Source organism: Lissotriton vulgaris, chromosome 1_2, assembly GCF_964263255.1.
Source record: "Lissotriton vulgaris chromosome 1_2, aLisVul1.2, whole genome shotgun sequence".
NCBI lineage: Eukaryota > Metazoa > Chordata > Amphibia > Caudata > Salamandridae > Lissotriton > Lissotriton vulgaris.
In genome coordinates, this window is record NC_141686.1 from 147,753,531 (window position 1) to 147,769,201 (window position 15,671).

Below are 15,671 nucleotides of genomic sequence, written 5' to 3' on the forward strand. Positions count from 1 at the left end.
GACGCAGCTCTCTCCACCACAGACGCCTCGGAGCACCCGGAGGGGGGGCGACGGGGGTCCAGGCAGCAGCCCCCATCTGTAGACGCCGCGACTGGAGTCTGGCCCAGGCAGGAGCGAGGATACAACTGAAGGGGGGCCGCGGAGGAGTGGGCGCGGAACACTACGGGACGCCGTGAAAGTGTGTACGTGCCTTAACCCCGGGTCCCGGCGGGAAATCAACACAGCATTGGAGCCTCTGCACCGCTGTCCGCCCCAGAGGCGCGGCGCCGGGGACACCTTGAGGACGACGAGCGCAGCTCCCCCGCCTCGGCCTGGGGTGCAGCGGTTGAACCTGGTCGGCCGCAGTCTTTGGGGGTGACGCAGACCAACGCCCGCCCTGGACTGAAGGCAGACTTCTGAGGGAGAGGGGGTCGGTGAGGTGCAAGGCGGCGACAGGCACACGGACCGGCGGAAGGGCTTGCATCATGGCTGCTCAACGGGGTGGTAAACGCAACGATCGCACGCTGCCGGAGATGCTCAGCAGACCTCAGAACAAGGGGGATAAGAACTCCTCCTCGCCTGGAGCGGCTGGGAGTTCGCAGTCTGGTGCGGTGGCGGAACCTCCAGTCACCAGATCCTTTTTGGAATCTCTATTTGGCACGCTGAGGGAAGACTTCCAGGCCCTGAAGCAGGAAGTAGCAGGAGAGGTGAGAGAAATCCGCAGGGAAGTGGACGGCTTGGGCGAGAGGGTGGCCACTGTTGAGAGCTCCACGCACAGACAAGACGAGGAGATCACTTTTCTACAGCAGGAAGTGCTGACTCTTAGGGAACAGCACTTAGACCTCCAATTGCATAACGAAGATTTGGAGAATAGGTCACGAAGGAACAACATTCGGGTCCGGGGTGTGCCATCCTCGGAAGAGAACCCGGATATAGTCAAGTACCTGCAGGAACTCTTTCAAACAGTCCTGGGAGAGGGGGAAGATTTCCTCATTAGAATCGACAGAGCACACAGGGTGGGACCCCCCAGAAGGGCTAATGGCCCTCCTCCGGACATTCTAGCATTCCTCCCGGACTTCCCACTGAAGGAAAGGATAATGGCAGAGGCACGAAAGGCACGCTCACTCACCTTCCGCGATCACCCTGTGGCGCTATATCAAGACCTGTCTACTCTCACGCTTCAGAAGCGTAAAGCATTTAAGATTGTGACGGACTTCCTCAGGCAGCACGACACGCCCTACTCCTGGGGTCACCCCTTCCGTATTATTTTCAAGTGGCATGGAGAGACACACCAATTGCGATCCCTACAAGATACTTGCGAAATCCTGGGCATCACTACAGAGGAGGAAGAATCCCACACACCGAGGAGGCGACGCACAGCTGACGGAGGATGGCAACGAGTTGCACGAAGAAGGACAACGGGGGTGTCACGGAGGCCGGGGTCTCCGACTATCAGGGCGGAACGAGAGGACGCTGTTCGGACAGCCTCTGAGGAGCTTGGAGGTCCGGGTGAGGTTGCATTGACCGCTTGAAAGTGCTCCGGGGGGAGTTCATCATAGCAACGATACAACTGCTGGCTTGGGGTAGGGGGGAGGGGGCGACGGATCGGATACGTGTGGCTGGACGTCCACTAAGGTAACATTCCACTGACTGGTCCGCTTGGGCCTGTCTGGGACTATTTTAGGAAGTTCTGGGAAGTTCGGGGCGAAGGGGAAGGGCTGTGAGGCTGGGGTGTGAGTTGAAGAGGGGGGGAGGTTGGGACGGTTGGGGTGTGAGTTAAGGGGATGGGGGAGGAGGGAGTGTTGGGGGTTGGGAGGGAGGGGAGTTGAGGGGGGGAAGTTGGGGGTTACCCTGTCCAGTGCCCCCGAGGTGTCTGCGAGTATCTGTCTAGACTCACACGCTAACTTGGAAGTCATCGTGATGCCACGCACTTTAGATCGCACACATAGGCAAGGTAGTCCCGACCATCCATGGCGGAGTTGAAGGTAGTTACCCTGAATGTTAAGGGGCTGAATAATCCCACGAAGAGGAGGGCTGTCCTATCCTTATTGGAAAACTCCCAGGCAGACATCTGTCTGCTCCAAGAAACCCACCTACTGGCCGGTGATTGTCACAAGTTGCGGTCCCGCCATTTCCCTACACAGTTCTTTTCCTCCAACACAACCAAAACGGCTGGGGTGGCTATCTTTTTGTCCAAGTCCTTTAGGGGGGAGGTGCTGCACAAATTTGTAGAACAAAAAGGGAGACTTCTGGCCTACAGACTTAAATTGGGAACCCTGGTGTTCACGGTAGGCACGGTTTATGGCCCAAACGAACAGCAAGATAGATTCCTACGCAAAGCACTGGAGGACATCACAGCGTCACCTGACAGACACATAATACTAGGAGGGGACATAAATTTGGTCTTTGATTCCTCAAAAGACAGATCAGCGCAGCGACACCTGCAAACTGGGGAACACTCACACACAGTGAAGACGCAGTTGGCTGATTTAGACTTGCACGACCTCTGGCGCGGGCTTCACCCGTTAGATAGAGACTTTTCCTAGTACTCGCACGCACACAAGACATACGCCAGGCTGGATCACCTGCTGGTCTCTGGACCTGTCCGTGACTTAGCTACGGCTTCAGAAATGGGAGTCATCTCTCTTTCGGATCATGCGCCGGTCTCAGGGACCTTCCTTCTCCCGCCGAGCCCCGCTCAGCAGGGAGTTTGGCGGCTTCGGGACACGCTTCTACATAAAAAAGCGGTAGTGCAGAGTATCATAGACTCGGTGAAAGATTTTCAGCTGCACAACTCTAACTCTGATACTTCACTGTCGACTTAATGGGGGGCTCTTAAGGCGGTGTTACGGGGAGAGTTCATAGCGATTTCAACTGCGGACAATCGAGACAGGAAATTAAAGCGGGATGAGCTCACGCAGAAGGTCAGGGAGCTAGAACAAGTACACCGTCGCACTGGGGCTCCCAGAGTTTGGAAGCAGCTGAAGGCAGCTAGGAAACTCTTGTCCTCACTGGATTTAGACAGGGCTGAATACGCTGTGCTGCGCCTAAAGCACGCCTATTATACAGGGGGGGATCGATGTGGCCGCCTACTGGCAGCCAAACTGAGAGTGGCACATCAGAGTCGTCAGGTGAAAGAATTAGTGGGGGGCGCGGGACAGGGGATTTCTGGCGACGCGGAAATTGCCGAGGCCTTCCGCCGGTTCTATGCAGGCCTGTATGCGGCGGAAGACACGCGGATGGAGGACCCGGATGCTTACCTTGATTCGGTGCCCCTCTCGTCCCTGACCCCGGAGCAGGCAGCTTTTCTAGAGAGAGAGATCAGAACTGAAGAGGTGATAGCAGCGATTTCCAGACTTAAATTAGGAAAGGCCCCGGGCCCAGACGGTTACACTACCCTCTTCTATAGAACGTTCAGCGCGACGTTGGCCCCTATCTTGACCAGGCTATTTAACTCTTTCTCCGACCCGGGGGCTATCCCTCCGGACCTCCTGCAGGCGACAGTGTCGGTTATTCCCAAACCAGGGAAAGACAGGAAGCAATGCAACTCGTATAGACCGATCTCCTTACTAAACGCAGATCTGAAAATCTACACGGGGATCCTGGTGTCGAGATTAGCACAGTACCTCCCCGGCTTGATTGAACCGGACCAGTCTGGCTTTGTGCCTGGAAGGCAAACTGTGGACAACACTAAACGGATAGTACACGTCTTGGAAAAGGCCTCGCGTATACCGGGGGAGAGGATGCTGCTTTCGGTTGATGCTGAGAAAGCGTTTGACCGGGTGCACTGGCCCTACTTCGAACGAGTGATGGCAAGGCTGGGAATGGGGGAGAAATTTCGGAACATGGTGTTTAACTGCTATAAATTCCCATCTGCGACTGTGCGAGTGAACGGCTGTGGTTCCCGGCGATTCGATATCGAACGCGAAATGAGACAGGGATGCCCCCTCTCCCCCCTCCTCTTCGCGCTCTACATGGAGCCCTTTGCTCAACGAGTGCGGCAGAATGCGGACGTGACTGGGGTACGAATGGGTGGTTACACCCATGCAATAAGCCTTTACGCGGACGATGTAATTTTCACATTGGAGAACCCGAGGCGGGCCCTGCCCGCATGTATGGCTGAACTTAAGGCTTTTGAGAGTGTAGCTGGCTTTCGGAAGTCTACAGCTGTGGACGTGTCCCTGTCACTGGCAACGAGAAGCGACCTACAGAGGCTCTTTCCCCTGCGTTGGTCGCGGGATCAGGTGCAATCCTGGGGATTGCGCTGGCTCCAACGTTGCATGCCATGGTTTCCATCAACTATGAGGCGATGTGCAGGAAAGTTAAGGAGGAACTGGGGAGATGGAACAAGGGGACGATTTCCTGGCTTGGCAGGGTTGCAGCGATCAAAATGACAGTTTTGCCCCAAATCCTGTACTTATTCCGAGCGCTCCCTCTACAGCCCCCCAAGGGCTGGATTCAGCAGATGCAAACTGAAGTGTCCCGCTTTGTGTGGCAGGGCCGTAAGCCCCGTATGCGCCGAGCCCTTACGACTCTGGCGCCGGAGTCCGGAGGACTGGGGGTCCCCGATCTCCGCAAATACTTCCAAGCGTCCCAATTGCGATACTTGGTGGAATGGAGTAGGTGGGAGTCCGACAAACATTGGCTCTTCCAGGATCAAGCAGTAGCTGGGCGCCCCTTACAGGAAATACCGTTCCTTCGCAGGTCACACCGCCCCCCGAATCTCTATGCTTCTTACATAACGTGGGTGCCGCTGAGAGTATGGGACACTACCTTTCGCGCATTCGATCTCACCACATTCCCCTCGCCGTTCCCACCGATTGTGGACAATCCAGACTTTACACCGGGGACAGAGCCGGGGGCCTTCTCACACTGGAGGGAAAAGCGCTGCAGGGCCCTTTTCCACATGTATGCGGAAGAGGGGGTTATCTCCTTCCAGAGCTTTAAAGACAATTATCAGATGGCCGAGACAGACCGCCTGAGGTACTGGCAGGTCCTACACTGGGCCGTGCAGCCACGCATTAGAGAGTCTGCGGACAGGAAGCTGCTGCCGTATGAAAGGTGGCTGGTGACTCGCACCTCGGATGCCAAACTCATAACTGACCTCTATAGGATGCTCCAGCTCCCATCTTCCCATTTCCACATTCCTGGTCGGGAACGCTGGAACAGAAAACTGGGGAGGACACTTAGCCATAAGGAGTGGGAACATATTTCATACAGGGCAAGACACTCAGCCTATCATGTAGGCCTCACGGAAACTTTCACCAAGGTTTCCACCTATTGGTATCACACCCCGGAACGACTACACGAGATGAACCGGCTCATAAGTGACAAATGCTGGCGAGATTGTGGGCAGATTGGCACACTAACACACATCCTCTGGGACTGCCCGGTATTGCAAGCCTACTGGTCAGCGGTGATAGATGAGATTGATGCATGCTTCGAGATTGAACTGCCCCGATTTCCAGCGTATGCCCTGCTGGGTCTCCCAAATGGCTTGATGTACCCGCTGAAATCTAGGAGGGGACGGCAGATTGCTATTATGCTGGGTTCAGCGGTTCAGAACATACTAATACACTGGCGCACGCCTGCCATTCCTTCTCACACAGGTTGGCTGCACAGGCTGTGGCATGTCCTAGGGATGGAAAAGCTGTCGCTCACACTAGCGGGGGATGTGACTTGCTTTGAGGAGCTATGGCAACCCTTTCATACGCTACTGGCCACAGAATTTAAGGAAATTACATGCCCGAGATACCTAAGACTGATGAGGCTTACACCTCCGTTGTAATGTACTGTTCCTTTGAGGGGGGGAGTGCGGCCCCACTGGCGACGTCAGGGACGGGAAGGAAGATAGGGATGACATTTAACTTCCATACTACGCAGCGCTGGACAGGGAGGGTGGGGGGGGGGTTTGTTGGGGGGTATAGTTTATTTAAGGAAGGGTACAGGACTTTGGGGCGTTGCTCCTTCGTTTCTTTTGCACACTTCCATGCAAGACGCAGGATATCGAGGCAGCCTCTCAGGGCTGGGACACTAGCACTTCATTCCAGGTACGCCTCCTGGCGAGACCATTGCCTCCTTGTATGTTTGTTTTCGTATGCTGCTGTACCTTTCTAATAAAATACTTTAAACATAAATGTGGCCTTGCAGGTATTATTCAGAGGAAAACAATGCCTTCGTCCTAGCGTCTTCCCACCTTTTCTACAACCTTTACTTTCTGGTCGTGTCAGCCCTCTCTGTGCTAGTCTGATTCTTCCCTCCCTACCTTCATAATACCGCTCCACCGCTCTCTCTTGTCATTCCTCACAGGCCCCCCCATTCTTCCTGTTTGTATCCCTCCTCAGCAGCTACATGCTCCCTTCCGTTTTACATTCAATTCCTTCTTTCTTTCTCCCTCCCTTCTTTATCTGCCCCTTCATCTACTTCATGCCATTGCTTTTTCTTCCCTCATTTTCATCTTTCATTTCTTCTGTTTGTCACCTCTTGCTTTCTTCTTTCTTTCCCTACATTATAGTGCCTTTCCGTTGTCCCTTAGCTCCTGGTACCTTTCTTTATTCAGAGCTGAGGGAAGAAAAACTATTATAGCCCTAGAGCTCACCGTAGCAGGATCTACAGGCCATTAATGGCCAGCTTCATCGTTAACAAGGGAGCGGGCCTTTAATGGCTGGTAAAGCCCTAAGGCTATTAGAACATTCCACCCCAGAGGGCAGAATGTTTTAATTTGTAAAATAAAGACCTCACAGAGTCTGAGGGGGTTGAAATCCCCTCAGCTCTGTGACGCCTTTGTTCACAGCTGATGCTGTGAACAAACTTTGGAATGTTGGAGCTCGGGGCTTCTACAGCTGTTAGAAGCCTGGAACACTCCATTGTCTTCAATGGAGTTCCCAACATTCCAATGCTCTAATATAGCCTTATAGCCCGCCGTAGCGGGCTATACCAGCTATTAAAGGCCCGCTGAATTGTTAAAGGCCCGAGCCGAAGGCGAGGGACTTTAACGAAACAGCGGAACTTTAATAGCCGTATAGCCCTGCTACGAAGGGCTATAAGGCTATTAGAACATTCTGCCACTAGAGGGCAGAATGTTCTAACAAATTAAACATAGGGTTCTCGAAGCTCGAGGGGATATAAATCCCCTCGAATTTCGAGAAGCCTTTGTAGAACATTGGAATTTTGCTCTGCGGGCCTTTACCGGCCCGTAGAAGCAGGGAGCACTCCATTGTCTTCAATGGAGTTCCCAACATTCCAATGCTCTAATGTGCATTAGGTGCCACACTTTGCCCAGCTTACCATTCATCTGCCTGCCATTGGAGAAAGGGGGGGGGGTTTACAGCCAGCTTTACTACACTATTGGTCACAAAAAGTGTTCACATATTGCAAACCGACTTTTTGAGACCAGACATTTATTTTGTGAATGGACCTATGTACTAATAGGTCTATTTTCAAATTACAAAGTTGGAGGGGGCTGCAGAAAGACCTGCTTATTCATATTGATTAAGGAGGATGGAAAATGTGACTTTCTCCTATTGGCTACATTTACATGGATGGTGGATTGTAAGAGACAGCAGCCAACTATCCCTGTGAACGTTATTAATTTTTCTTTTTTAAGCATGCTGAGTTTGTTCAAGAAAACCGGGCTGTTTAAAAAATGTTTTCCCATTTGAAAAAACGTCAGTGAGAGTTACTCCCTTAAAAGATGACACCCCACTTCCTACAGAGAAAGTGGTTCAAGAATCGGTTACATTCCAATTTGGAAGTCAATCACTTATCAATGATTTGTAACTGGAAATATGGGTGCAAACCATTGCTACATAGAATTCCGATTTGATATTGCTGAGGAAGGCCCAAAACATGCCACTTGCAAATACCGAATCAAACCCAACTTATAAACACATTTCATGATTTGGAAAAGAAATTCAGAATCCCTACATGAGTTTGTATTCATACAAAGCTTCTTACTGATCGCAAACCTCTGATTTAACAAATCTGAGGGTTTGCGACTAAAAGCTTTCTACTTCTGGCCCATAGTCAGCAGTGGAACAGTGATAACTGAATTATATGTCTGGGTCACCCGTTTCGCCAACTTGTGTGACCTTGGGCAAACCACTTATCCCACAGTGCATCCCCTCTTACAGTTGTCACATTTGAGATCAGTTAGAAAGAGTCTGCTGGCAGTCAGTGCATTCCAATCAAAATCGAACAGTTAGAAAAGAAGCAAGATCGGCACTTTTGTAGACAGTTGATGTATCCTGGCCCCCCACGGCCCCTCCCTGTCACGCCATCCCCCTCAGACCTATGAAAGGCGTTTGCCATTTCACTCGGGCGGTTGGCTTGTTCCGTTTTCCCTTGTTGACACGCGGCTCACCAAAAAATGCTTTTCAGTTAAAGTCAATTTTCTTCTGAATGAACAGTTAAATTAAATTTCTCCTTCTCCCTGTCTGGGATCGGAGCCCGCCTCCGCTGCCGGTTAATGGAGCGCGAGGTGTTACCGGAGCCCAGACAGGTCGGGCGCGTGCTCTTAGCAAATAAATAAATAAATCAGCCTGACAGAAAGACTCAGGCGTGGAGACGCGACGTGCCCTAGGCGCGAGGCAAGCCGCCAAAACCGAGCTGACCTATAGGGAAATCTGTCGATTCTCCGCCTGGCTGGTGCCTCTGAAAGGGCAGGAGGTCCAGGCCAGAGTCACTCGAGGGGCGTCACGCTGACCCCGTTGCGGGGGGGTGGGGGGGGGGGGGGGTGTCGAATGGGTAGGAGGGGGGTCGATGGGGGCAAATCTTGAAGGCCCCAGTCAAATCAAGGCCAAAGTATGTCTGTGAGATATGGGAGACCTAGGGGCCCCTCATCACATTTTGCAATGGGGACCCATCAAGTGTGTTGCGTCACTGACGTGCATGTCGATCACACCTGAAAATCCGGCCATATTTTCACAGACCTGTAGCTATAGTGTTTATTTGTAAAGCACTCCTTTACCCCATTGGGGTTCGTCGTTACCCAGCTCAATGGTACTCATTTTATCGACCTAAGACGGATGAAAGGGTGAGTGAATATGCGGGGATTCACATTTGAGGCCATGAGGTAAACACAGATTTGGAGTGGATGGCTCAGCCCACTGGGCCAACATCCTGGTATAGTAGTACCGGAGGAGGCCTCTAGGGGCGCAAGAAAAGCTGAAGCAAAGTCATTTTTATGTTACGTCTAGGATGGGAGGTTTTAAGACACTGTCAATGTGGGCAGTTGTCCAACCCCCCCCCCCCCCCCCCCCCACACTCCTTGCACGGGCCCCCTTAGTCAAGCTATCAGTAATCTACTGCCTCTCTTTCTCTGTTTCAAACTCCCCCCCTGACTCTGTCTCTCTCTACCTATTCATAACTATCCCTACTTCACCACTGTTAGAAATGGGGTTTCTGGTTGGCTAGGGTATGCACCTAAGCCAGGCAGAACCCACCACTCTAGTCAGGGTTATTCAGATACACACCTAAGATAACCTGTGCTCACCCTCTGGTAGCATGGTGCAGAGCAGTCAGGCTTACCTAAAGATGCAATGTGTAGTGTGATTTTTGTGCAATACAATGACTACAATAACACAATGAAAACACCACAAAATGACTCCACTCCAGTTAGAAAAATAGATATTCTTTAGCTGATTAAAATATGATTAAAATAAAACAATAAAAATCCAATTAAGGTTGTTCAAAATATGAGCCCTTCTTAAAAGGGAGGAAAACTACCCACACTCATTCTCTGGACCTTGCTGTAATCTTCTCACTCTGAATATGGTCCCCATCAGGAATCGCAAATGCGACGGTTTATGAGTCAGAGTGGAAGAGTAGTGCTCCAAAAATTTTGAGGGTAAGATACTGGTGCGAAGGGCAAGGTCCCAGAGCCCCAAGTGTCACTGATGTAGGAGTCCTAAACCGTACTGGATACTGGTGAGTTGAGCCGCATGAGAGCGCAGTGTAGTTAGGGGGAACTGGCGTTTGCAGTCCTTTACTGTATCTGAGGCAGCGCAGAGGAGATCGGCTGCCTGGGTCACGATCTCCCCCTGGAGCTGTGGCGAGTCTGGTCCGTGCAGCTCTGATCTTTGGCAAGCAGGTGCAGTAATAATAATAATAATAATAATAAAGAGATTTATAAAGCGCCTGGTGACGCCATCTCGGCGTGTCCCCACGCTACGGAGAAAGGAAAGTCGCTCAAGCAAGAAAAAAAAAACTCCTCTGTTAGCTGTGAAGTTAGATGTTATACAAGTGGGTCTTAAGAAGTTTTCTGAACTTGATTTCAGATCCTTCTAATCTTAGGCTGATCGGAAGTTTGTTCCAGTTGCTGGCTGCCAGCAGTCTGAAAGAGCGCCCACCCAATTTCGCTCTATTGACGTGGGGAATTTTTAGTAGACCCGCTCCTACTGAGCGTAGTGCTCTGGCTGGCTCATAAATATGTACCAGGTCAGAAAGATAGGATGGAGCTTTATGCCATACAATCCTGTGACATATTAAGAGTGCTTTATACATCACTCTCTTTCTGACTGGTAGCCAGTGTAGCGCTGCAAGAGCAGGTTTAGAAGCTGCTCTTTTAGGAAGTCTCAGCACTAGACGGGCGGCAGTATTTTGGAGGACTTGCAATCGCCCTAGGTTTTTTTCCGTGGTGCCTAAGAGCAGCACATTGCCGTAGTCCATACGGGACGTGACTAAGGCTTGGGCCATGGTTCGTCGGGCCTCCAGCTGGAGTAAATCCAATGTGCGGTTGAGGGTTTTCAATATCCCAAAGCACTTTCCCACTAAACGGTTGACGTGGCCCTCATAGGACAGTTTGGGATCAACCCATATTCCCAGGTTCTTTGCCTCCTTACTGGGATTGGGCGTGGGGCCCAAACATGTTGGCCACCAGTCCACTGTTCAGCTAGAGTTGCTTCCTCCAATCACCATAACATCCGTCTTGGAGCCGTTGAGCTTTAGACAGTGCGAATTCATCCATCCTGCTAAAGCCTGCATACAGGCCTTGAAGTTGGATGCTGCTGTTTCAGGGGCTTGGGACAGAGAGATCAGCAGTTGGGTGTCGTCAGCGTAGGAGACTAACTCCACTCCATACGCTTGCACCACTTCTGCCAAGGGGGCCATGTACAGATTAAACAAGCTTGGACTCAAAGCTGAGCCCTGGGGCACCCCTTGTTCTAGTGCTATGGCAGAGGATTTGAAGGAGCCCCTTTGGACCTGAAAACTACGGTCAGTAAGGAATGCTTTCAACCAGCTTAGCGCGGACTCCGTGATCCCTGCTTTGTTTAGACACTGTAGCAAGATGGAATGAGCTACAGTGTCAAACGCCGCACTGAGGTCAAGCATTATCAGTGCCATGGTATGTCCGGAGTCCGCCCCTTGCCGCAGGGTCTCTGTTGCTCTCAACAGGGCCGTCTCCGTGGAGAAACCTGGTCGAAAGCCTGATTGAGAGGGGTGCAGGAGGTTGTTATTCTCTAAGTGAGCCATTAGTTGTATGTTGGCCACTTTCTCTGCCACTTTGGCCAAATACGGTAGTAAGGAGATGGGTCTTAAGTTTTCGAGCACTTCCAGGCTAACGTTTGGTTTCTTTTTGATGGGAAGAACTATCGCTTTCTTCCAGTCATTAGGGAGAGTTCCGGAGGCAAAAGAGACCTGAAGTACATGCCTGATATAGGGTTCCAGCACCGAGATGCTTTCCCCCAGCACCCGAGGAGGTGCTGGGTCTCTAGGGGAACCAGATTTGATACCCTGACAGATGTTGGTTAGTATCTCTGCAGGGGGTACCGAGAAGACTCTGAGACAGTTCTCTACCCCGCTTGCCCCTACTTTTTCCTCAAAGTCTCGTCCACAGATTATGCCGCCTGAGAAGGTGGCGTAGATATCTTGGACCTTACCAGCAAAATAGTTGGCTATTCTGTTACATTCCTCGACTGAATCGTTATCTGGAGTATTAGTATTTACTACAACAGAGATTTCTTTAAACATTTTGAACAGCTCTCTCGAGGAATTTTCTGCCTCCTCAATACGATTTTTATAATGTACAGCCTTAGTTCTTCGAAGTGTGATTTTATATTTTCTCTGTGCCTCCTTGTACATGGTCTTAATTTGAGGGCAGAAATCAACCCGCCATTTGTGCTCCAGTTTTTTGCATTCTGATTTGGCGTTCTGCAACTCAGACGTAAACCATGGGGCAGACTTTTTATCTCTGCTTCTTGTCTTTAATGGACACATCGGGGCTGACGCATCTAGAGCGTTTAAAATACACTTCTCAAGATTGCTATTAGCGCTTTCGCAATCAGCGCGTCCTGGTGGACCCCCTAACTCTAGTAGTTGACTAAAGGTGTCTTGTGAAAAACGCTTCCATTTCCGTCATGGATAGCTGTTTTTTTCCCCTCTGTGAATATCTGTATGTGGGCAGTGGATTTTGAAAGGGATTAAAAAGTGGTGCGACCAGGGAACAGGAATGGGCTGGTTCACTCTTACTCCATTCCAGCTACTAAAAACAGGGTCTAATAAGTGTCCATGTATATGGGTGGGGACCTTGTTGTTTAGTACTAGTTGTAGGGCCAGCAAGTCTTGCTTTAGGTCTGTAGCTTCCTTGGATAGTTCATCCTCCAAGTGGATATTAAAGTCGCCTAATATCAGGAGTCTACTCTTTCTAATGGCTAGGTGAGCTATAGCCTCCACTAAATTGGGTTTGAATTCCTTAAGCTTCCCGGGGGGGTCTATATACAAGGATTCCTGATACAGTGTGTTGGGGTCCAAGTTTAAGAGAAAAAAGGCCGGCCTCGCAGTTATCTATTTGCAAGGGCACAAGAGTGCATTCAAGCGGGGCCTTTATGACAATGGTGATTCCTCCGCCCCTCCCGCCTTTCCTGTCTAATCTGATGAGAGAGTAGCCTGGCGGGATAGCTTCGATTATATCAGGGTCTGAGTGTTCACCAAGCCATGTTTCCGTTAGGAAAAGAACATCCATCCTCTCATCCAAAAGGAGATACCATATCTGATTGTTGTGCTTGCTTAATGATCTACAATTTAGCAAGCCTCCGATGACCCTTCCTTTGTCTGCCTCACTAGCTGGTTCTCTTAGGAATTTGAAGGGGCACATAGGGCAGTTTCGAAGAGTTAGTGCTTCCATCATATGCCAGCACATTCTCGCATTAGAGGGGCATAAATCTAACAGTTGTTGTCTTTCATAGCGTATGTGGGAAGGCCCAGATTGCACAGGGGTAGTGGCCCTGAGCCCCGTTCGGCCGCGGACGGGCGCAGACGGGCTTGACTTAGGCGAGACTTCGGCGCGCCTTCGTCGCGCCCGCTGCACGCGTCCGCTTTCCCATACACATTTATAGGGAGAGGAGTGGCAGCTAGAGCGCTGACCTGACCCCACAGAACCCGGAAGTGCTGGGCTCCTCCTCGCCCTACGCAACAAACGGCCAGAATGGATGCGGCGGACCGGGGCGGGAGTAGCGAAGGTGAGTGACCCCCAAGCTTTAACTCAGCCCAGAAGTGAGGTGCACACAATTAAAAATCATTTTTCAGTTTACACAATAAAGTTTTAAAAATAGCAGTAAATCGCTAATTTAAAATACGCTCGTTTTCAGCGCTCACAGAGTAGTCCTTGTGTCCCACAGCGCAAAGCAGATACAGTTAGCCACTGCCACCGGCTTCCTCATCTCCGCCTCGCGAATGTGCTCCTCCCCGCTTTTATCTGGATTGTGTACAGGGCAGCTAGAGCGCTGACCTGACCCCACAGAACCCGGAAGTAGCCTCTTGCAATTGCGGTTGGAGGTGGGGCTGTCGCGCTTGCGCTAGACAGTCCCTTTCTGCAGATCAGCAAACACGCAGGACCTTTAGATGCCCACAAAAGTCTTCTGGGTTTGTAGATTGAAGGGTCGCTTGGCTTGGGGATGGGTCGAGTTTGCACAGACCGGCCTTGCTAGGCTGACTTTGGATACAGCGGCATAGTGAGGATACAGTGATCTCCCCCAGGCAGGGCAGACTCCGTTATCTTTGTTGGCCACAGATAGCACCCTGCAGAAAAATACAGCACTCTTTGTTACTACACCCCACAGACGTCTGATTGTGCAGAAAAACAGCTAGAGCACCCTGTTTAAAGGGCCAGGAGTGGTTTTGACAGTTCAAGTTGTATAGAACTCCAGGTCGACTGAGTCCAGCAATAGCTGTAATGGAGATGACGTTTTTGATGGCCCTGCAACTTCTGGAATAGGGGGCAAGCCAAAAAGCCCCTGGATTTACTTAGGGTTTGGTGAGGATGTATAGGGTAATTTTAATTCTCCCTCACCCCAGAGGTAGCATGCAGCAGGTCAACACAGCAGAGCAAGTTGTAAAGGTGCCGTCCCTCCTGGCAGCACAGCAATCAGCAGGCAGCAGGCCAATACAGCAAATAAAGTGGCAAAGTAGCAGTGCCTTCTGGCAGCACAGATCTTCTTGTTGGCAGAGTGTCCTCAGGACCCAAAAGTGAATTCAATTGGGGGTGTCAGGGGTCCAGTACTTATACTAACATGTGTCTTTGAAGTGGGGGAGACATCAAATAGGCCTTTGAACCTTACATGGTCCCTGCCCTTCCTTCCATGGCTCCAAACGCACTACAAGGGAGTACACAGCTCTTTGTTTGAGGAAATGCACAGCCTTATTCAGGGGGAAATGTAGGCTCCTCCCTCCCAATCTACCTCAGGAAGGACCATCAGCCTGGTGATGGGCCATCAGAATGCAAATATCACCCCCACCACCCCCAGCTGCCTTTGTGAGACTGTCTGGAGGGAATACACAAAGCCCAGCTGCCACCCTGACCCAGACGTGTATTCAGAGACAGGCAGAAACACAGGATGGCTTAAGTAAGAACATGCAAACTTTCTAAAAGTGGCGTATTCAGACCTGCAATAAAAAAATAAAAAAAGTTATTAAACTATGTGTTTTAAATTGTGAGTCCATAGACATCAAACTCAATTTTTCTTTCTACCCCCAATTGGAAATTATACTTAAAAGATGTTTTTAGGCAATAACCATGTTAACCTATAGGAGAAATAGTCCTTGCACCAGTGAAAAACACATTTTGCAGTTTTCACTACCAGGACATTTAAAACTCAAAAGTGCATGTCGTACCTTTTAAATACACTGGACCTTGGGGCTGCCTAGGGTCTACCTCATGGGGGACTTATATGTAATAAAAAAGATTTGGGCCTGGCAATTAGGTTAACTTGCCAGGTTGAAATGGCAGCTTAAAACTGCACACACAGGGTTTGCAATGGCAGGACTGGGCCATGTTTAAAGGGCTACTGAGTGGGTGACGCAAACAGTGCTGCAGACCCACACATAGTATTTAATTTACAGGTCCTGGTCACATTCAGTGCACTGTACTGGGAACTTAATAAGTAAATTAAAATGCTAATTGTGTATAAGGCAATGTTACCGGGTCTGGAGTACAGAGCCTATGCACTTTAGCACTGGTTAGCAGTGGTAAAGTGGCCAGAATTCTAAAGCCAGCAAAAATGAAGTCAGCAAAACAGGAGGCTAAAAGTCAGGGGTTACCACACCAAAGAAGCCAGGTCTGACAACTACTTTAAAACTTTCTACCTTTTTTGCTATCCTATATATATCTCTTACTCCCTCATCTTGCACCCTCTCTACTTTGCTTGCCCCTTTACCTCTTACTACTTTTCTGTCTACCTCTCTCATACTTTCTCTAA